Source organism: Amblyomma maculatum, chromosome 1 (assembly GCF_055883805.1).
Source record: "Amblyomma maculatum isolate TAMU_Amacu chromosome 1, ASM5588380v1, whole genome shotgun sequence".
In the NCBI taxonomy this organism is placed as follows: domain Eukaryota; kingdom Metazoa; phylum Arthropoda; class Arachnida; order Ixodida; family Ixodidae; genus Amblyomma; species Amblyomma maculatum.
The window spans coordinates 165,476,794-165,491,945 of record NC_139344.1 but is presented as its reverse complement, the minus strand read 5'-3'; positions in this window follow the sequence as shown (position 1 = coordinate 165,491,945).

Sequence of the window (15,152 nt, the reverse complement as noted above, 5' to 3'; positions counted from 1 at the left end):
TCGACGAAAATAATCGGAGGCTGCGTAAAAAAAAAAATTATATCATGGCAATTTGGGGTTTTAGTGATTGACGATTGATTGGTGTATTATAGTGGATGACGAGCTAATGAAATCATTGTAATTAATTGCTTAATTTATGAATGAAAGAAATGAAAAAAAGGAAAAATTGATAATTAAATGGGCTTTAAAGGTGTCAAATACTAGCTCAAAATGAAATGTCAATGCTTAATGTCAAATTTAGCACGTGTAACCGATATATTAATAAATTGAAATCATAGAAAAAGGAAAATGCGCTAAAATGTGTCAAACTGCTCAGAATGGGAAGCCAATATGTTTGCTGGTGCTAATCGTTTGAATGAAAAAGAAAAAAAAATATTGGTGCTATTTTGCTCAAGGGATTAGGGCTGTGTTATGATGGAGTCCTTAACAAGGCTAACTGTAACCCAGACGGCCACTGACGTATGCAGAATGGAAATGAAATTAATGATGCAGGGCTTAAAGCATAATATTTCCAATGGAGTTTTTGAACTGGCTAGCGCTAGTGTGGAGTGGGGCATCGGCAGGGAGGTCATTCTAGTCGATTGCTGTCGGAACAAAGAAAGCATGCAGGTACGCTGCGCTACATATGTGTGGAAAATAAACGGCTTTAGTATGAGGGGTTCAAAAGAAGGCCAGGGAGGGCGGAACCTTTCTATGCCTCCCAGCGGCCACGAATTACAGTGCTATAGCGCCAATTCCTCCTTCAATTACGCCCTACATTCTGGAGGCTCAACTATGGCTTGAACCATTTTTGGCATGGGGGATAGGACATCCATGTAGCCAAACGCCTCCAAACGCACTCTAGAAGAGGGGAAGTTTGGTGTGTGCTCGCCAGAAATTGCACGTCGTATGCGAGTATACACACGAGCGAGCTGCCTTTAGTGCATTTTTCTTCCTACTCTCCCGTTGCTGCTGGAAGCTGGTCGCAGTGTCACATCTAGCGTGACCAGCTCGCAGCAGTAATGACAAAGTAGGCGAAAAAGTGCATTAAAGGGAGTTGCGAGAGCTCTCGCACACATATGGGCAATGCATGCAACCTTGCACGTGAACAGTGTCACTGAAGCGATAAGGAAGTGCGCAAATACATGACTGAATATTTGCACGTCTTTTATTGAAAATTTGCTTGTGAACGTAATCTTTTCCAAAACTGAAGCTTCATTCGGGAAAACGCAACATGCATAAAATGTATACATACATCGCAGTCAAAAAGTCACTGTGTGCACTTCCCTTGTTATAATCGGTCCACTGTCTAAATCGACTCACCGGCTCTTCTGCGTGTCGAATTTGATTAGTTTATCAATCCGAGCCATATCCAAACAGGTTTCCAAAGAGAGGACGAATGAGCGGTGCCGTCCAAAACAAAGCGTTGCTCTTTGGTGGCCCCTGGGTATTTTAGAAGGCGAGATCTGGCGCTCACTTTCATTGTGTAACATAGCAGTGGCAAGTCGGCCCCACCACGCACGAACGTCGCGAACAAAAATGGTTATCACCACTGTGTGTAATGAGCCAACATACAAAAGGGTTCAAGACACTCGACAGTCGGCACAAGTTGCACAAGTGAAACCGAACGGGTAGTGTCACAAGATACGGAGAGATTTCGAAGCTCACGGGCACAAAAACAGACACTGCTGTAGCTGTCGTTGCACTGACATGACATTACGAGCGCGTGAAGGAACAGCATGGCAAAGCGACCAGAGACGCAAAGTCTACATGCCATAAGTAGCACACTGTAGTCAGAGAGGAAGAATGTTTACATTGTTTACATGTAAACATTCTCTAGGAAGAAATTTCTCATAATATTTACATGTAAACCATGAACATCTTACAAAAACAAAACAATGCACTTACTCCACTCCAATTATTAATGGGCAAGGTTGCATCTATGCTACTACACTGCACTTATCACAAAACCACAAGCCCCATCTGCTTTGGCCAATTACTTGATGAAACTAACGGAGACAGATGTCGCACACCACAGACTGGTCGTCTCGCAACATATCTCTGCATATGTTGCATTTCAATTTCCTGCCTTTCCACTTAGCTTCAACAGTTGCCAGCATTACTAGTCACCTATCTTTTCTGAAATTCCTCTTTACGCTGTTAGGATCAGCATCCTTGTTAATGATGGTCTCTAGTTTTTTCGATGCTATCATTTTCACATCTTCCTCACCTGGAAGAGCGAAGGAAATGACAAGCTTTGAGCAGACAAAAAATTTGGGAGACTCCTAATCTCCATCTGTAAGGGTGTGGTGCGCCAGCGTTAATGGTTCTTGTCTGCAGATCCCACTGTGGATTCCCGTTAACTTACATGCCTTTTGCTACAAACTTAATTACTAATTCCTTAATTCATGTCTCTGTCATCTCAGATATACTCATTAGCATATGGTCGTAGGCTGCCCTGTTATGTGATAGACAACCTGGCATAGACCTCACTAAGCCTGACGTTAACCAAACTGTACAAACATGCCTCCATGGCCTAGGAGTAACTTTTCTTAATCGGAGCTGAAACGTCCCAGAACATATTTCAAATATAACTTTGTAAGCTTGACTTAACAGCTCCTGCCATGTCGTGTGGCCTCGTGACATTTGGCTCGTGGCACTTTTGGCTTGTGCACAGGGTTCATCTGTTAAATACTGGCTAACATGCATGAAAAATACATTTTCACACAAACTGGTGGCAAATGGTCAGGTGGTGCACTGCAGATTCTGAAATGTACACCTATAAGCATGTAAGGATCGCATCATCACATAACATGATCAAGAGTTCTGTCAGTACCTGTAGTTACATAGCACTTCCATGCCCATTAAAGGACCACCTCAGACAATGGTTGTTGTTACCACAACACCTGTTCTAACAGCGTACTGACACCATTCCACTGAGCGATGGACATGTATATGCATACCCTACATAGCTCATGATTGTGGATCTCATTTATTTCTATGACTTCCAAGGAGTTCCTGTCGTCAGAAACCCTACACTTTATGAAATCGGGACAGCTGTCTTGAAAGGTGATGAAAAGAAATAACCAGGTTACCTTGATGCAATGCTAAATTACAGAGGGTGAATATGCTGCATGAAGATGCCAAGAAGCTTGTACAAAGAAAAGTGAGAGTGAAATGGCAGGATTTTTGAAACATTGAAATAAACTACAAACTATACTTGCCAAACCTGTAATTGAGGAATGGAAATCATGCAGTAATCAAAAACACAACATGGAGGACATTTTAGGTCATCTTCACAAAACACATACCCACACCTCACACACAGCTTCATACTTATGAAAGAAGACAAACCAATATGTAAGGAGTGTGGAGATGAACTAACAATAAACCACATCTTACACGTGCACCAGAGTCGAGAAAATTAGAGGAAAACATTTTGTACAATTTTGCAACAGATCCCTTTCCATCCCAGCATAATCCTAGGAGAGACGTGCAAATTTCCTGCATTTTTGGTTTCCTAAAATGTTCCTAAACAAGCTACATCCTAAAGAACATTTCAGTCATTACACACAAAATAAATACAATAAACCTTGTTCTTGGTGCATGGCAGCATTAGTCGCTTATGCACCACAAAAATCAACACAATGCTGTAAGGTATACCTTGGTTAGCTATGTTATATGAGACAAGCTTTCGGTCTGATGTGGTCCTTATTCACGTGACAGCGCTGTCATGAGGGTCTATGTCCCAGCGATCGCAAAATGACCTATTCCAACAATTTTAAAAACTGAAGGCGATTCTACAGATCTCTTAAGACTGGAGTGATCAACTGTTTTATTAACGTCCGCCTGCTTTGACAGCCTGGAATGAAACTGTTGAAGAGAATACATTTTTGAACATTTAACGCGTATCTGAAGGCCTTGCTTTCAATTAAGGGGCCCACAAAAGCAGCTGAATGTCAAACGCCGCCTAGGTGGGCTTTCTAGCAGGACAGCGGTATAGCGTGGAAAATAGCTCCGCCGGTCCATCGCTGGCGTCGCTGACTTGAAAAGCGAACTGTTCAAACTTATAGCTACTGACCACACCTGAAACACTGAATTGTGCATGATCAAGGCAGAATTTCTCTAACACTGAGCACTGGTAGCTATCGATTTCGCGCCCAGTATTGTGAAAATCTGTCCTCTCTTCGATCATTGATACATCCACGGTTGAACATTTATGCGCCTCAGGGTAGGCCAGCCGTGGGAACATGGATGCGTTGTTGTAGCAAGGATCACTTGCATGGCACACTCTGCAAACTTCCAAGAGTCAGCTTCTGCAACGAAATGTGCAGCGCACATTTTCTACCGCGTACCTAAGTCCGGCGACGCATGCACATCTCCCGCTCGTTTCAAAGCTGTGCGTTCGTTCAGTCGGGTCACGCTAACCTCGAGCATGCGGGGGTTTAAACTACATGTACGCAAAATTCAACGACGAGAAAAAGATGCAGGCTAAGCACTTTAGTCTAGTCTTCCCCTAAATACCAAAGAACACTGCTGTTCATAGGGAATTCGGATCATTCGCGCTTCCGGAAAGCGGTGCAGTAGGTCTTCGCCTCGACGAGTCGATGTGCAGCTCGCCGCAGTAGCAGCGCAGGCCTCTAGTAGATTCGGCATGTCTTCTGCCACGGCTCTGAGGTAGAATTTAAACGAAGAATTTAGCTAGAAATATCATGTTTCCTCGGTCTGCATATGAGGAACGAGTATAATGCCATTTCACTTACATACTTTGGACTGCCGAATGTTCTGCACGGCGAGGTGTGTGTTGTGCCGGCGCTAGATCTTCGGAGGTCGATTCAGGACCTAAGACCGCGTAAATGATAGGAATAGCTCGCTCGCATTACGGGCAGATCGAGGTGATAGTTTAATGCGAAGCGAAAGCTGCTCGTGAATGTGCGTATCCCGATGCCAGCTGGTGGAACTGGTGCAGTACGTAGCATCGCCTGCAGCTATGTGCGTCACAGCGATGCTTGCCGTACACAATCCTGAGTGAAGACCGTGATCTATGTTAGAACGGATGCACTCTTCGTAGCACCTCATCGAGAGTCGCGGCTTGCTGATAGCATAGAGGATAAGATTCATTCACGCGTAGCAAGCAGAATGTGGCCGCGTTCGACATGCATATAGCCATGATCCTGTATATCGACGTCCGCCGTATCTTTACGAGAATCAAATAGATACGTCGAACGACACTTCGTAAAAACAATCCCGTCGGCGCCCTGTTGTAATAAGAGCTCTCATAACACGAATAATTAATTCCAATAAAGCGCATCAGACAACCTACCATTGCAAGCCTGGTGGCGACGCTTCTCCGTGCAGGTAGAATTGTTTCGCGCACGCAAACAGAAAGCTCGCGTTGCACCCACGACAGATCTGAAGCACAACACATACACGAAACACAGTCATCGATACGTAACAAGCTCAATCCCAACGCTCGGATCGCTGTAAACATTAAGAATCATGCAGAGCTCAAAATTCATGTAAGCGTTCGGAAAGCAAGGAGCGCGCTTTGAACTTTCACTCGTAATATATACATGCTGGTGGTTTCACCAGCTCGACGAAAAAGCAATCGTTCCGAACGTGATTACTTTCACTACACTCGCATTTGTCAGTGCTATGATACTGACTACGCTTCACGTACAACGAATTCATTGTGAGGAGACTCTTGCTGCTGTCCGTGAAGAACCGCTGAAATCAGGAACATTTTGCGATACGGCTCCAATATCTCCAAAAAACACGTCGAGGCACCGCCGCATCTCGCGTAGGCTTGAAGACCATTTTTTCAACTTGGAAGCTATCCTCGACGCCTTGACAAAAAAATAACTCAGTCGAATTACTAAAAATGGAAGAAAAAAAAATGTCGAACAGTCCACGCTTGTGCGTGTCAGAACGATCCACACAACTGTGTCTCAGGATCAGCCCAAGAGGCAGAAATGCTCATTGTTCGAGGAGTATATGTGCTTCACGAGTACGCCTCACGAAGCACGCCTCGCTGCCCTGCCTCCTTCTATTTATAGTGCGAATTCATTCTAGCACATGAGTATAGTGAGCTGCGCTTCACATTCTGCAATTACATTTCAACCGCAAAAATTTTCTTATTTTTATTAAGACAGTTATAGATCTGTTATATCTCTGCGTGCTTTTCTTAATTCAATTTTCTATTTGTTTGCACAGTTTATTCAAAACGCTCGCTCGAATTGCAAGAAATGATACTTTGTTTATGATCTGCCCTCTCGAGGAGGTTATTGCAACTAGAATTATACGCGCGTAAATTTAAAATTACTTATTGCATAATGTTAAAAAGAAGACCACTGGATGATTCTCCAGTCTGTGCTTTGTTGTTTTTCGCACTGCTTTTCAGGGGATGGGAAAATGATACTCCGGTTCAATAGGCGAGTGTCTTAACACTTGACCACTTGACCGCTAGGATTCACCGCGGCGGTGCCGAGTGCAGCTATGTGCAGCACGCCTTTCCTCCAACATTTTCATGCGTGCACCTGCTCTCGTCGACGAAATCGAAAGTGACAGCTAGAAAACGAACAGCAGATATAAAATCATACATTCAATCGTTTCATCAAATATACGAGCGCTTTTTAAGAGACAACTCGTAAGCTCGTTCGGGCGAAAAGCCATCGACGGAAATAATCGGAGGCTGCGTAAAAAAAAATTATATCATGGCAATTTGGGGTTTTAGTGATTGACGACTGATTGGTGTCTTATACTGGATGACGAGCTAATGAAATCATTGTAATTAATTGCTTAATTTATGAATGAAAGAAATGAAAAAAAGGAAAAATTGATAATTAAATGGGCTTTAAAGGTGTCAAATACTAGCTCAAAATGAAATGTCAATGCTTAATGTCAAATTTAGCACGTGTAACCGATATATTATAAATTGAAATCATAGAAAAAGGAAAATGCGCTAAAATGTGTCAAACTGCTCAGAATGGGAAGCCAATATGTCTGCTGGTGCTAATCGTTTGAATGAAAAAGAAAAAAAATATTGGTGCTATTTTGCTCAAGGGCATAGGGCTGTGTTATGATGGAGTCTTTAACAAGGCTAACTGTTACCCAGACGGCCACTGACGTATGCAGAATGGAAATGAAATTAATGATGCAGGGCTTAAAGCATAATATTACCAATGGAGTTTTTGAACTGGCTAGCTCTAGTGTGGAGTGGGGCGTCGGCAGGGAGGTCATTCTAGTCGATTGCTGTCGGAACAAAGAAAGCATGCAGGTACGCTGTGCTACATATGTGTGGAAAATAAACGGCTTTAGTATGAGGGGTTCAAAAGAAGGCCAGGGAGGGCGGAACCTTTCTATGCCTCCCAGCGGCCACGAATTACAGTGCTATAGCGCCAATTCCTCCTTCAATTACGCCCTACATTCTGGAGGCTCAACTATGGATTGAACCATTTTTGGCATGGGGGAGAGGACATCCACGTAGCCAAACGCCTCCAAACGCACTCTGGAAGAGGGGAAGTTTGGTGTGTGCTCGCCAGAAATTGCACGTCGTATGCGAGTATACACACGAGCGAGCTGCCTTTAGTGCATTTTTTTTCCTACTTTCCCGTTGCTGCTGGAAGCTGGTCGCAGTGTCACATCTAGCGTGACCAGCTCGCAGCAGTAATGACAAAGTAGGCGAAAAAGTGCATTAAAGTGAGTTGCGAGAGCTCTCGCACAAATATGGGCAATGCATGCAACCTTGCACGTGAACAGTGTCACTGAAGCAATAAGGAAGTGCGCAAATACATGACTGAATATTTGCACGACTTTTATTGAAAATTTCCTTGTGAACGTAATCTGTTCTAAAACTGGAGCTTCATTCGGGAAAACGCAACCTATATAAAATGTATACATACATCGCGGTCAAAAAGTCACTGTGTGCACTTCCCTTGTTATAATCGGTCCACTGTCTAAATCGACTCACCGGCTCTTCTGCGTGTCGAATTTGATTAGTTTATCAATCCGAGCCATATCCAAACAGGTTTCCAAAGAGACGACGAATGAGCGGTGCCGTCCAAAACAAAGCGTTGCTCTTTGGTTGTCCCTGGGTATCTTAGAAGGCGAGATCTGGCGCTCACATTCGTTGTGTAACATAGCAGTGGCAAGTCGGCCCCACCACGCACGAACGTCGCGAACAAAAATGGTAATCACCACTTTGTGTAATGAGCCAAGATACAAAAGGGTTCAAGACACTAGACAGTCGGCACAAGTTGCGCAAGTGAAACCGAATGGGTAGTGTCACAAGATAGGCACAGATTTCGAAGCTCACGGGCACAAAAACAGACACTGCTGTAGCTGTCGTTGCACTGACATGACATTACGAGCGCGTGAAGGAACAGCATGGCAAAGCGACCAGAGACGCAAAGTCTACATGCCAAAAGTAGCACACTGTAGTCAGAGAGGCTGGCGGAGGTCACGGAACACACACACAGCATTCAAAACGAGGCGAATGGCACGCAGTCGAATGGCGGCACGGCAGTTAAAAATTCAAAAGGGATAGACAGAAGAGACGGAAAGAGATTAAAGAAGGAGAGACTTTCCTCCTCGCACCTATACCTTGGCCTCCGAGTGTGAGTAGGTACATCGAATTAGCCGGGACAGAAGTGGGCTGTGCTTTCCTTCCCTTGAAAAGACTTCGTGAGCTGGTTTTAAATTTGGGACGAGTAAGTGATCAAATTTATGAAAGACGCTCAAATTTTAAGCCAGATCTTTTGGTCAGGCAGGCTAATTTTCTATTTCCTGGCAGTGACACTGGAACTATAAGAATAATTTTAGTGGATGAATCTGACTGCACTATTTTGTACTGATTTAAGAGTTTTCTGCAAAAAAGAAATGTGAGCATCCCATGTGGCATATGCATATTCTAGCTTAGGGCTAGCTAATGTTAAATAGCCAAGAGGTTTAATAAGAGAAGAAGCTAATGGTAAGTTATGTTGTAGCTAAGACAGGGCCCCACTGTTGCCTTTGTTAGTAACTAGAGATTGTGCGATATATTAACTCCAGGATACATACATGCTCATACGAGAGAAGTATAATGGTGCCACATAATGCATAATGGTGCTGGGTAAGGATGTCAGCAGTAAAAAAAAAAAGAAATGTTTTCAGCACATTGAGAAACATTAACTATGTTTTGCACTAAGATTCAATGTTTAAATGCGCAGGTAGGAGGGCACCAACATCTGCATTATTGTTAATTGGCTATAAATAACACAGTCGTCACCAAAAGCACTATTGCTTGTATGCGGCCAAGTTGCTGAGAAAGCACAGTGATCAAACTGAGAACTTGTTAAGGCCTTTTCTATCTAAGTGGCTGGCTCCTGCTGTGTAAGCACATTCTCACTAATATTTCTGAAAGAGAAAGTCGGGACTTTAGACCCTGTAACAATAATTATTTATTTGAAAATTGATGGCATGCTTCACCACTGTAAGAAGGGTAACTTTTTGTTGATTGGCATGCATTTCTAAGGTGCTCGCTGAAATACTAGTTAATTTCTCTTTTAAGTTGTAAGAGCGCTTACATATGTTGTATCTGTCCCTCTGTGTACCTTTCACTTGATGCGATTTTTCAATCGAGTGCAACGCATCAGCTAGCTCATCTGAACATCACGCTGTTGCCTAATGATAAAATGTTAATTACAAAATAACTAACAAATAATTATTAATACTGGTATTAGTAATAAATAATTAACGGTTATTAAGCAAGGCCAGCAACTTGTCTACTGGCATCGTACCCGACATAAGCCATCCCGTGGTATGACTTGCCATTGCAGCCTGAAGTTCAACTGTTGCTAACAATTAACTAATTGAAGGCAATAATTAGCACTGGTAACTAGGGCACTGCAATCATACTTAATATAAGCTATCCCATGATATACGGCTTTACATTATCGCCTAATAGAAAAATGTTATATACAAAAATATCTAAGACGGTTAATTAGTATACTGTAATTGTCACCGACATAAGCTGTCTTGTGATATGACTTGGCACTGTAGTCTAAAGTTCAAGTGTTAATCACAATTAACTAATTAACAACTGTTAGCAATGTCTGGGAATGAGTAATTTTGCTCGATATAAGCTATCCTTTGATATGACTTGACATTGTAGATTAAAGTTCAATTCTTTATCACAATTAACTTAGTAATGGTTATATTAACTAAGACTGGCTATTAGTGCAGTGCAATCATTCGGTATTAAGCTATCCAATGATATGTGACTCGATGCTATAGCCTGAAGTTCAATTTTATTCAAAATTAATTAAAGAATGTCAATTAAGACCTGAAAATAGTCAAGCACAATTGCACTCAACGTAATCTATCCAACAATATATGACTTGATGCTGCTGCAATGAATTCATTTTCTTTGCAATTAACTAATTAACTGCTGTATAGTTAGTACCTACAATAATGTTAGTGCAATTATACTCAATATACGTTTTCCATTGATATAACAGGTGTGGTATTGAACCTAAAATAACACACAGATACTTTGGGCACTCTGTACACGTCTGCCCACGATGCTCATCGGCGAAGTAACGCTAGCAATTAAATAATGTGTCGGCAAACAATATTTCCTGATAGGAAACATCATTTTGATTTAATTACAGAGCTGTGATCCTCCCAGAAAAGTCACATAAGGTGCTAATCAGCTAATATGGCCAAATTCTCATTTTACACCAGCCTTGTTCTATACTATATATACAAAGCGTGTCACTCGTAGGCTGGGGACCAAAATGACGGCCCACCAAGCTTGACGGTCGTTTTCGGTCAAAATAGGCAACCCTGGCATGAGAAGTCACCACCCTAAGCCGGGCGCCGCAGCACAACATCTAGGTTCTCTACATGGAGGAAAGAAAGAACTTAGGAGAGGCTAGGGAGGCTAGAACTGACGTCACTTATTTGAAGCCGGCGCGGCCGCTCTGTGACCGGACTATAGTTCTAGGCACTATAACCGGACGCTGCAATGTCTCTCCTCCTCTTTTACCCTCCGCATTTTCTATTTCCGCGACGCTCACGTACTTCGGGCCCTTAGCAACCCTGTTGCTAGTGGTCTGAGTTTTTACAGCAACAGCGATGCCGTTGCTAATGGCCCGACTTGGCTAACCCTAAATTTTGACGTACGTCACTTCCGCCACACTTTCTCCAATGTATTGGGAATGGCAGGGGCCTCTCCTAAGTTGTTTCCTTCCTCCATGGTTCCCTACATCAATTTTTTAAAGGTAGCGACAACTACATGAGCGCCCTCTCGAGGGGTCCAGGGGGTAGCGCTAGCAGACTACGCGCCGCGCTCTTTCGTGCATGAAGACGCCCTCGGTGCACACATAAACCGGTAAATTCAACAGGTTTGTGTCCTATCCTGCTCAAGAATTTTCAAAAGACAGGAATAATAACTTAAACATGCGTTTGGCGCATAAACTTCAAAAAAAAAAGAAAACGCGTGCGGTTAACGAGCCAACTCACACCACTCGCCTTAGTACAGCGGCTAGGAAAGTGTTCATTAATTATGCTTTGAAATTAGTAGCGAACTTGAAGTAGAAACGATATTTCAGTAAACTTATTGGGCTCGTTTCCCTACTAAAAATAAATAGACTGCGAGTTTTCTGCAACTTTTGGGAACGTCGTTGCGCACAGAGCTCTAATGCAATGAGCGTCATTGCGTTTGTAACCGTTCGTTCGGGTGTACCCCGTTTTACACACTTTTTTGGCTCTAGTTTATTTCGTTTACAGAGTATTCGAATAGCTTTATTTTGGAGAAAAAGTCAGTTTCTCTGCAACTGTGGATTACCAACGTATGTATATCTTCCAGCAACTACAAAACAAAATAGGGTATGATGCGATACAAAGCTTACAAATAATGTTTTCTCACTTTTATATTCTTTATTTGTTTTATGTTGTTTTCCTTAGAACCTTCCGGGCAATAATGTCACCAATAAACTTGGATGCCGGCTCTTGAAACTTGACGAGTTCCTGTGAGCGTTCAGCGCAACTTTTTAGCTTTCCATGCAACGCCGTGAGACTCCGTTAAAAGAATGGCTGAATAATCGTTTCACACTGTTACAATTCGCCTCCGTCATGTGCGACAGCCGACGCGGTCGCAGCGTAGCGTCGGTCAAAGCAGCGAGCATTTCGGCCATTTCAGCGCCATGAAATCGGCCGCCCAACGCTTCCTCCTGCGGGCGTGGCTCGGCATGTCGAATTCACACGTGCTGTAATGTGTGTTCGTGCGTGTCTGTGTGCGACAACGCTGGCCAACCCCAGCGCTCGAGGGAGAGAGCGTCGCCCTCGCCCGTTAACAGAAGGTTGGGGAGGTTCCTCCGCGCTGCCGTGACTGAGTGATGAGTCAGCAAAGCTTGTTCTGACATGAATTCTCCCTTTCCATCTCAACTGCCGCTGCGAGAGACTACGCAGAGACGACGCCGAGACGCCTGCTTTGTGAGCGTGCTAGTTTTTTCTCCAGGCCTGCTTCCCTGCCCGTTCCTATGTGATACTGTATTAAACGTTGTTTTTGTTAGTCGACGCCTCGTCTTTGCCGGGGCTGCTGACGCCTTCCGCCGAGCCGCAAGCGGCGCAAGGCCCCGTCGGTAGCTTGACAACTGGTGGCAGCGGTGGGATGAACCAGGTGTGACCGTGGTCTAACATCTCGCAGTGCATGTTGCGTGTAAAAACGCAGTACGTACAGCAGCGTACCGTAGACGAAACTATACGAGACTATCTAAAGAACCCTCTATCAGCCTTTATATCAATCAAATTTTACAACTGTAAAAAATTGTAATGCTAAAACTTTTCTTCTCATCTTTCTTGCGAATAAAGCGCTGCGCCCATAGGGAGTTGGCCCGCTGCGATTCCTGCCGCCGCGGCGCTGCGATAGAAGATTGAGTAAAGTGCACTGGTTAACATTGAGTAGGTATCGAAGCGCTCTAAGATTGAGCGAATGAGCGGGTGTCGTCTGCAAGCGCGCCGCAGGTTACTCAGGAGCAGGGTACTCTGGGGCTTTAATAAACTGTCACGTTATCACATTGTTAGCAATCAATGCGTGTGCACAATCCTACGTCCTAGCTGCCGTTAAAGTGGTAGCATGTTTGCAATTGCCACAGCTGACTGACCTGCGTGCGTGCCTGCGGACAGAAATATTAACTATTTTCTGTTCCATGATCAGCGGTTTCGGGCTTTCTATGATAAAATCTCACCAATATTTTTCCGGCGGCTGCGCGGAGTATGCATGAGAGGATATAGAGGGGGAAGCAGCATCCGGTGATAAGACAATTCTAGCACGTACGTACAATTCAGTTTCAGTCCTACTTTGCACTGTCGTATTTCGATTCATTCTCTTAGACAAGCTTTGCTTTCTTCCTTTCCCTCTTTGCTAGTGCCACGCAGTCATTCTCACAGGTTTTCTGTCAAACAAATTTAAGAAGTGCATGCGCGTTATCAAAATGTATAACGCGAGCAGTAAATTGATCGCAGTGCTGTACGCGGGCAGCCTACATTACCCGTTCCGCGCTTAGGGAGCCAGAGTTTTTTGGCAGGATTGAATCACAATTCTTCTAAGAGGCTGATCGTACGTACCTGGACAAATATATGACAAAATTTTGGTTAACCTGCGGGCACATTCACACTAAAACTCACACACGCTTAGTCTCACCGAATTCGTGAACTCAAACTTACGACTTATCCAGAGATAACCACTCAATCCTTGCCACTCACTGCTCACTTCGACTAGGTGGTATGCACTGGCGCACAGCCACGCCGCGGTGCACCGACGCCGCCCGCCATTTTTGCGGTGTACGTAGCAGACGACCTGGTGCATTGCTGGTGCGGGTGTTGTGTCTCGAGCTGGTGAGGGCCTCGGGGTTGCAGCGCTTTGTTTGCGACTTGTGGTGTGGACTGCTGGCCACGGTCCCGCGGTGGCGTTTGGATGGCACAACGTTTAAACTACTGCGCGTCGCAGCCAGTTAGAAAACGACGGTTCATGATGGTGTTCTGCGCAGATTCGGCTGTACGAACCGGTCACGAAACGGACGTAACGATGAAAATTTCTCGCATGTGTGAGATTCTTCTCGATATCAAAACCAAGACAGGGAGGGTGCTCAAAGACTGCAGCGCTTCCTTAAAGCGGAGGGCTATATGACTGGAAAGAATTCATAGAGAGGACCCGAACGACTCGGCGCCCACTACAATGTGTGCGGTGCGCACCAATGTTACTAGTTGGTGCGCACTTCATGATGAGCGCACTTCATAGTGAGCGAAGTATCGAGAGAGCCTTCGATTTTGGAGCTCTGACGAATGCATGTGGTCCTACAGGGTGCTTCGAACTTTAATTGACGACCTGCGTAACTACATCGACCAGAGGCACCCTGAATATATAGGCGCCGAGTTTAAGCTTCGACCACAAGACGGCCGCGCTTTATGGGGAGGCATTCAAATGACAAATATGAATCAGAATTTTGCACATAATATTGGGAGGAATGAGAAGGGAGGGGGAAGGTACAATCGAGCCGCTGATTTGCGGGGTCTAACGAGAGGGCTGGTTTTTTTTTTTTTTTTTTAAGATACACACGATGTCGAGAACGGGCACGTGCGAGGTCTGTGATTGCAGACCCCGGACCGTCAGGTGCAGGAAAGAACTTGCGGGAAAAACTGGCTGAGGCCCCAATACTGAAACTTTCAGATTTTGACAAGGAATTCGTCCTGCGAACGGATGCTTCTGATAGAGGTATTGGAGCCGTTCTGCTTTAATCGCATGATGAAATCCTGCACCCAGTTGCTATGCGAGCCGCAAGTTGCTTCCTCGAGAGGTAGCCTATTCAACCACTGAGAAAGAGGCTTTGGCACTCATTTGGGGAATCGAGAATTTTCAAGTCTTCCTTTACGGGAGAAGGTTTCTCGTTCAGATGGATCACCATGCCTTTGAAGTTCATAAAAGAACCAAAATCTACGAACAGTCGCGTTCTTCGCTGGAGTATTAAGCTTCAGGAATACAACTTCCGTGTCGAGTATATATTAAAGGCAGCGAGAACGTGAGAGCACATTACATGAGCCGGCTGGAATAGTTATTCAGCTTGCCCTGCTACCTAGCTGCATTGTGTTCCTTGTGTAATGGAAATCGTACATGATGTGCCTGTCTATTTGTG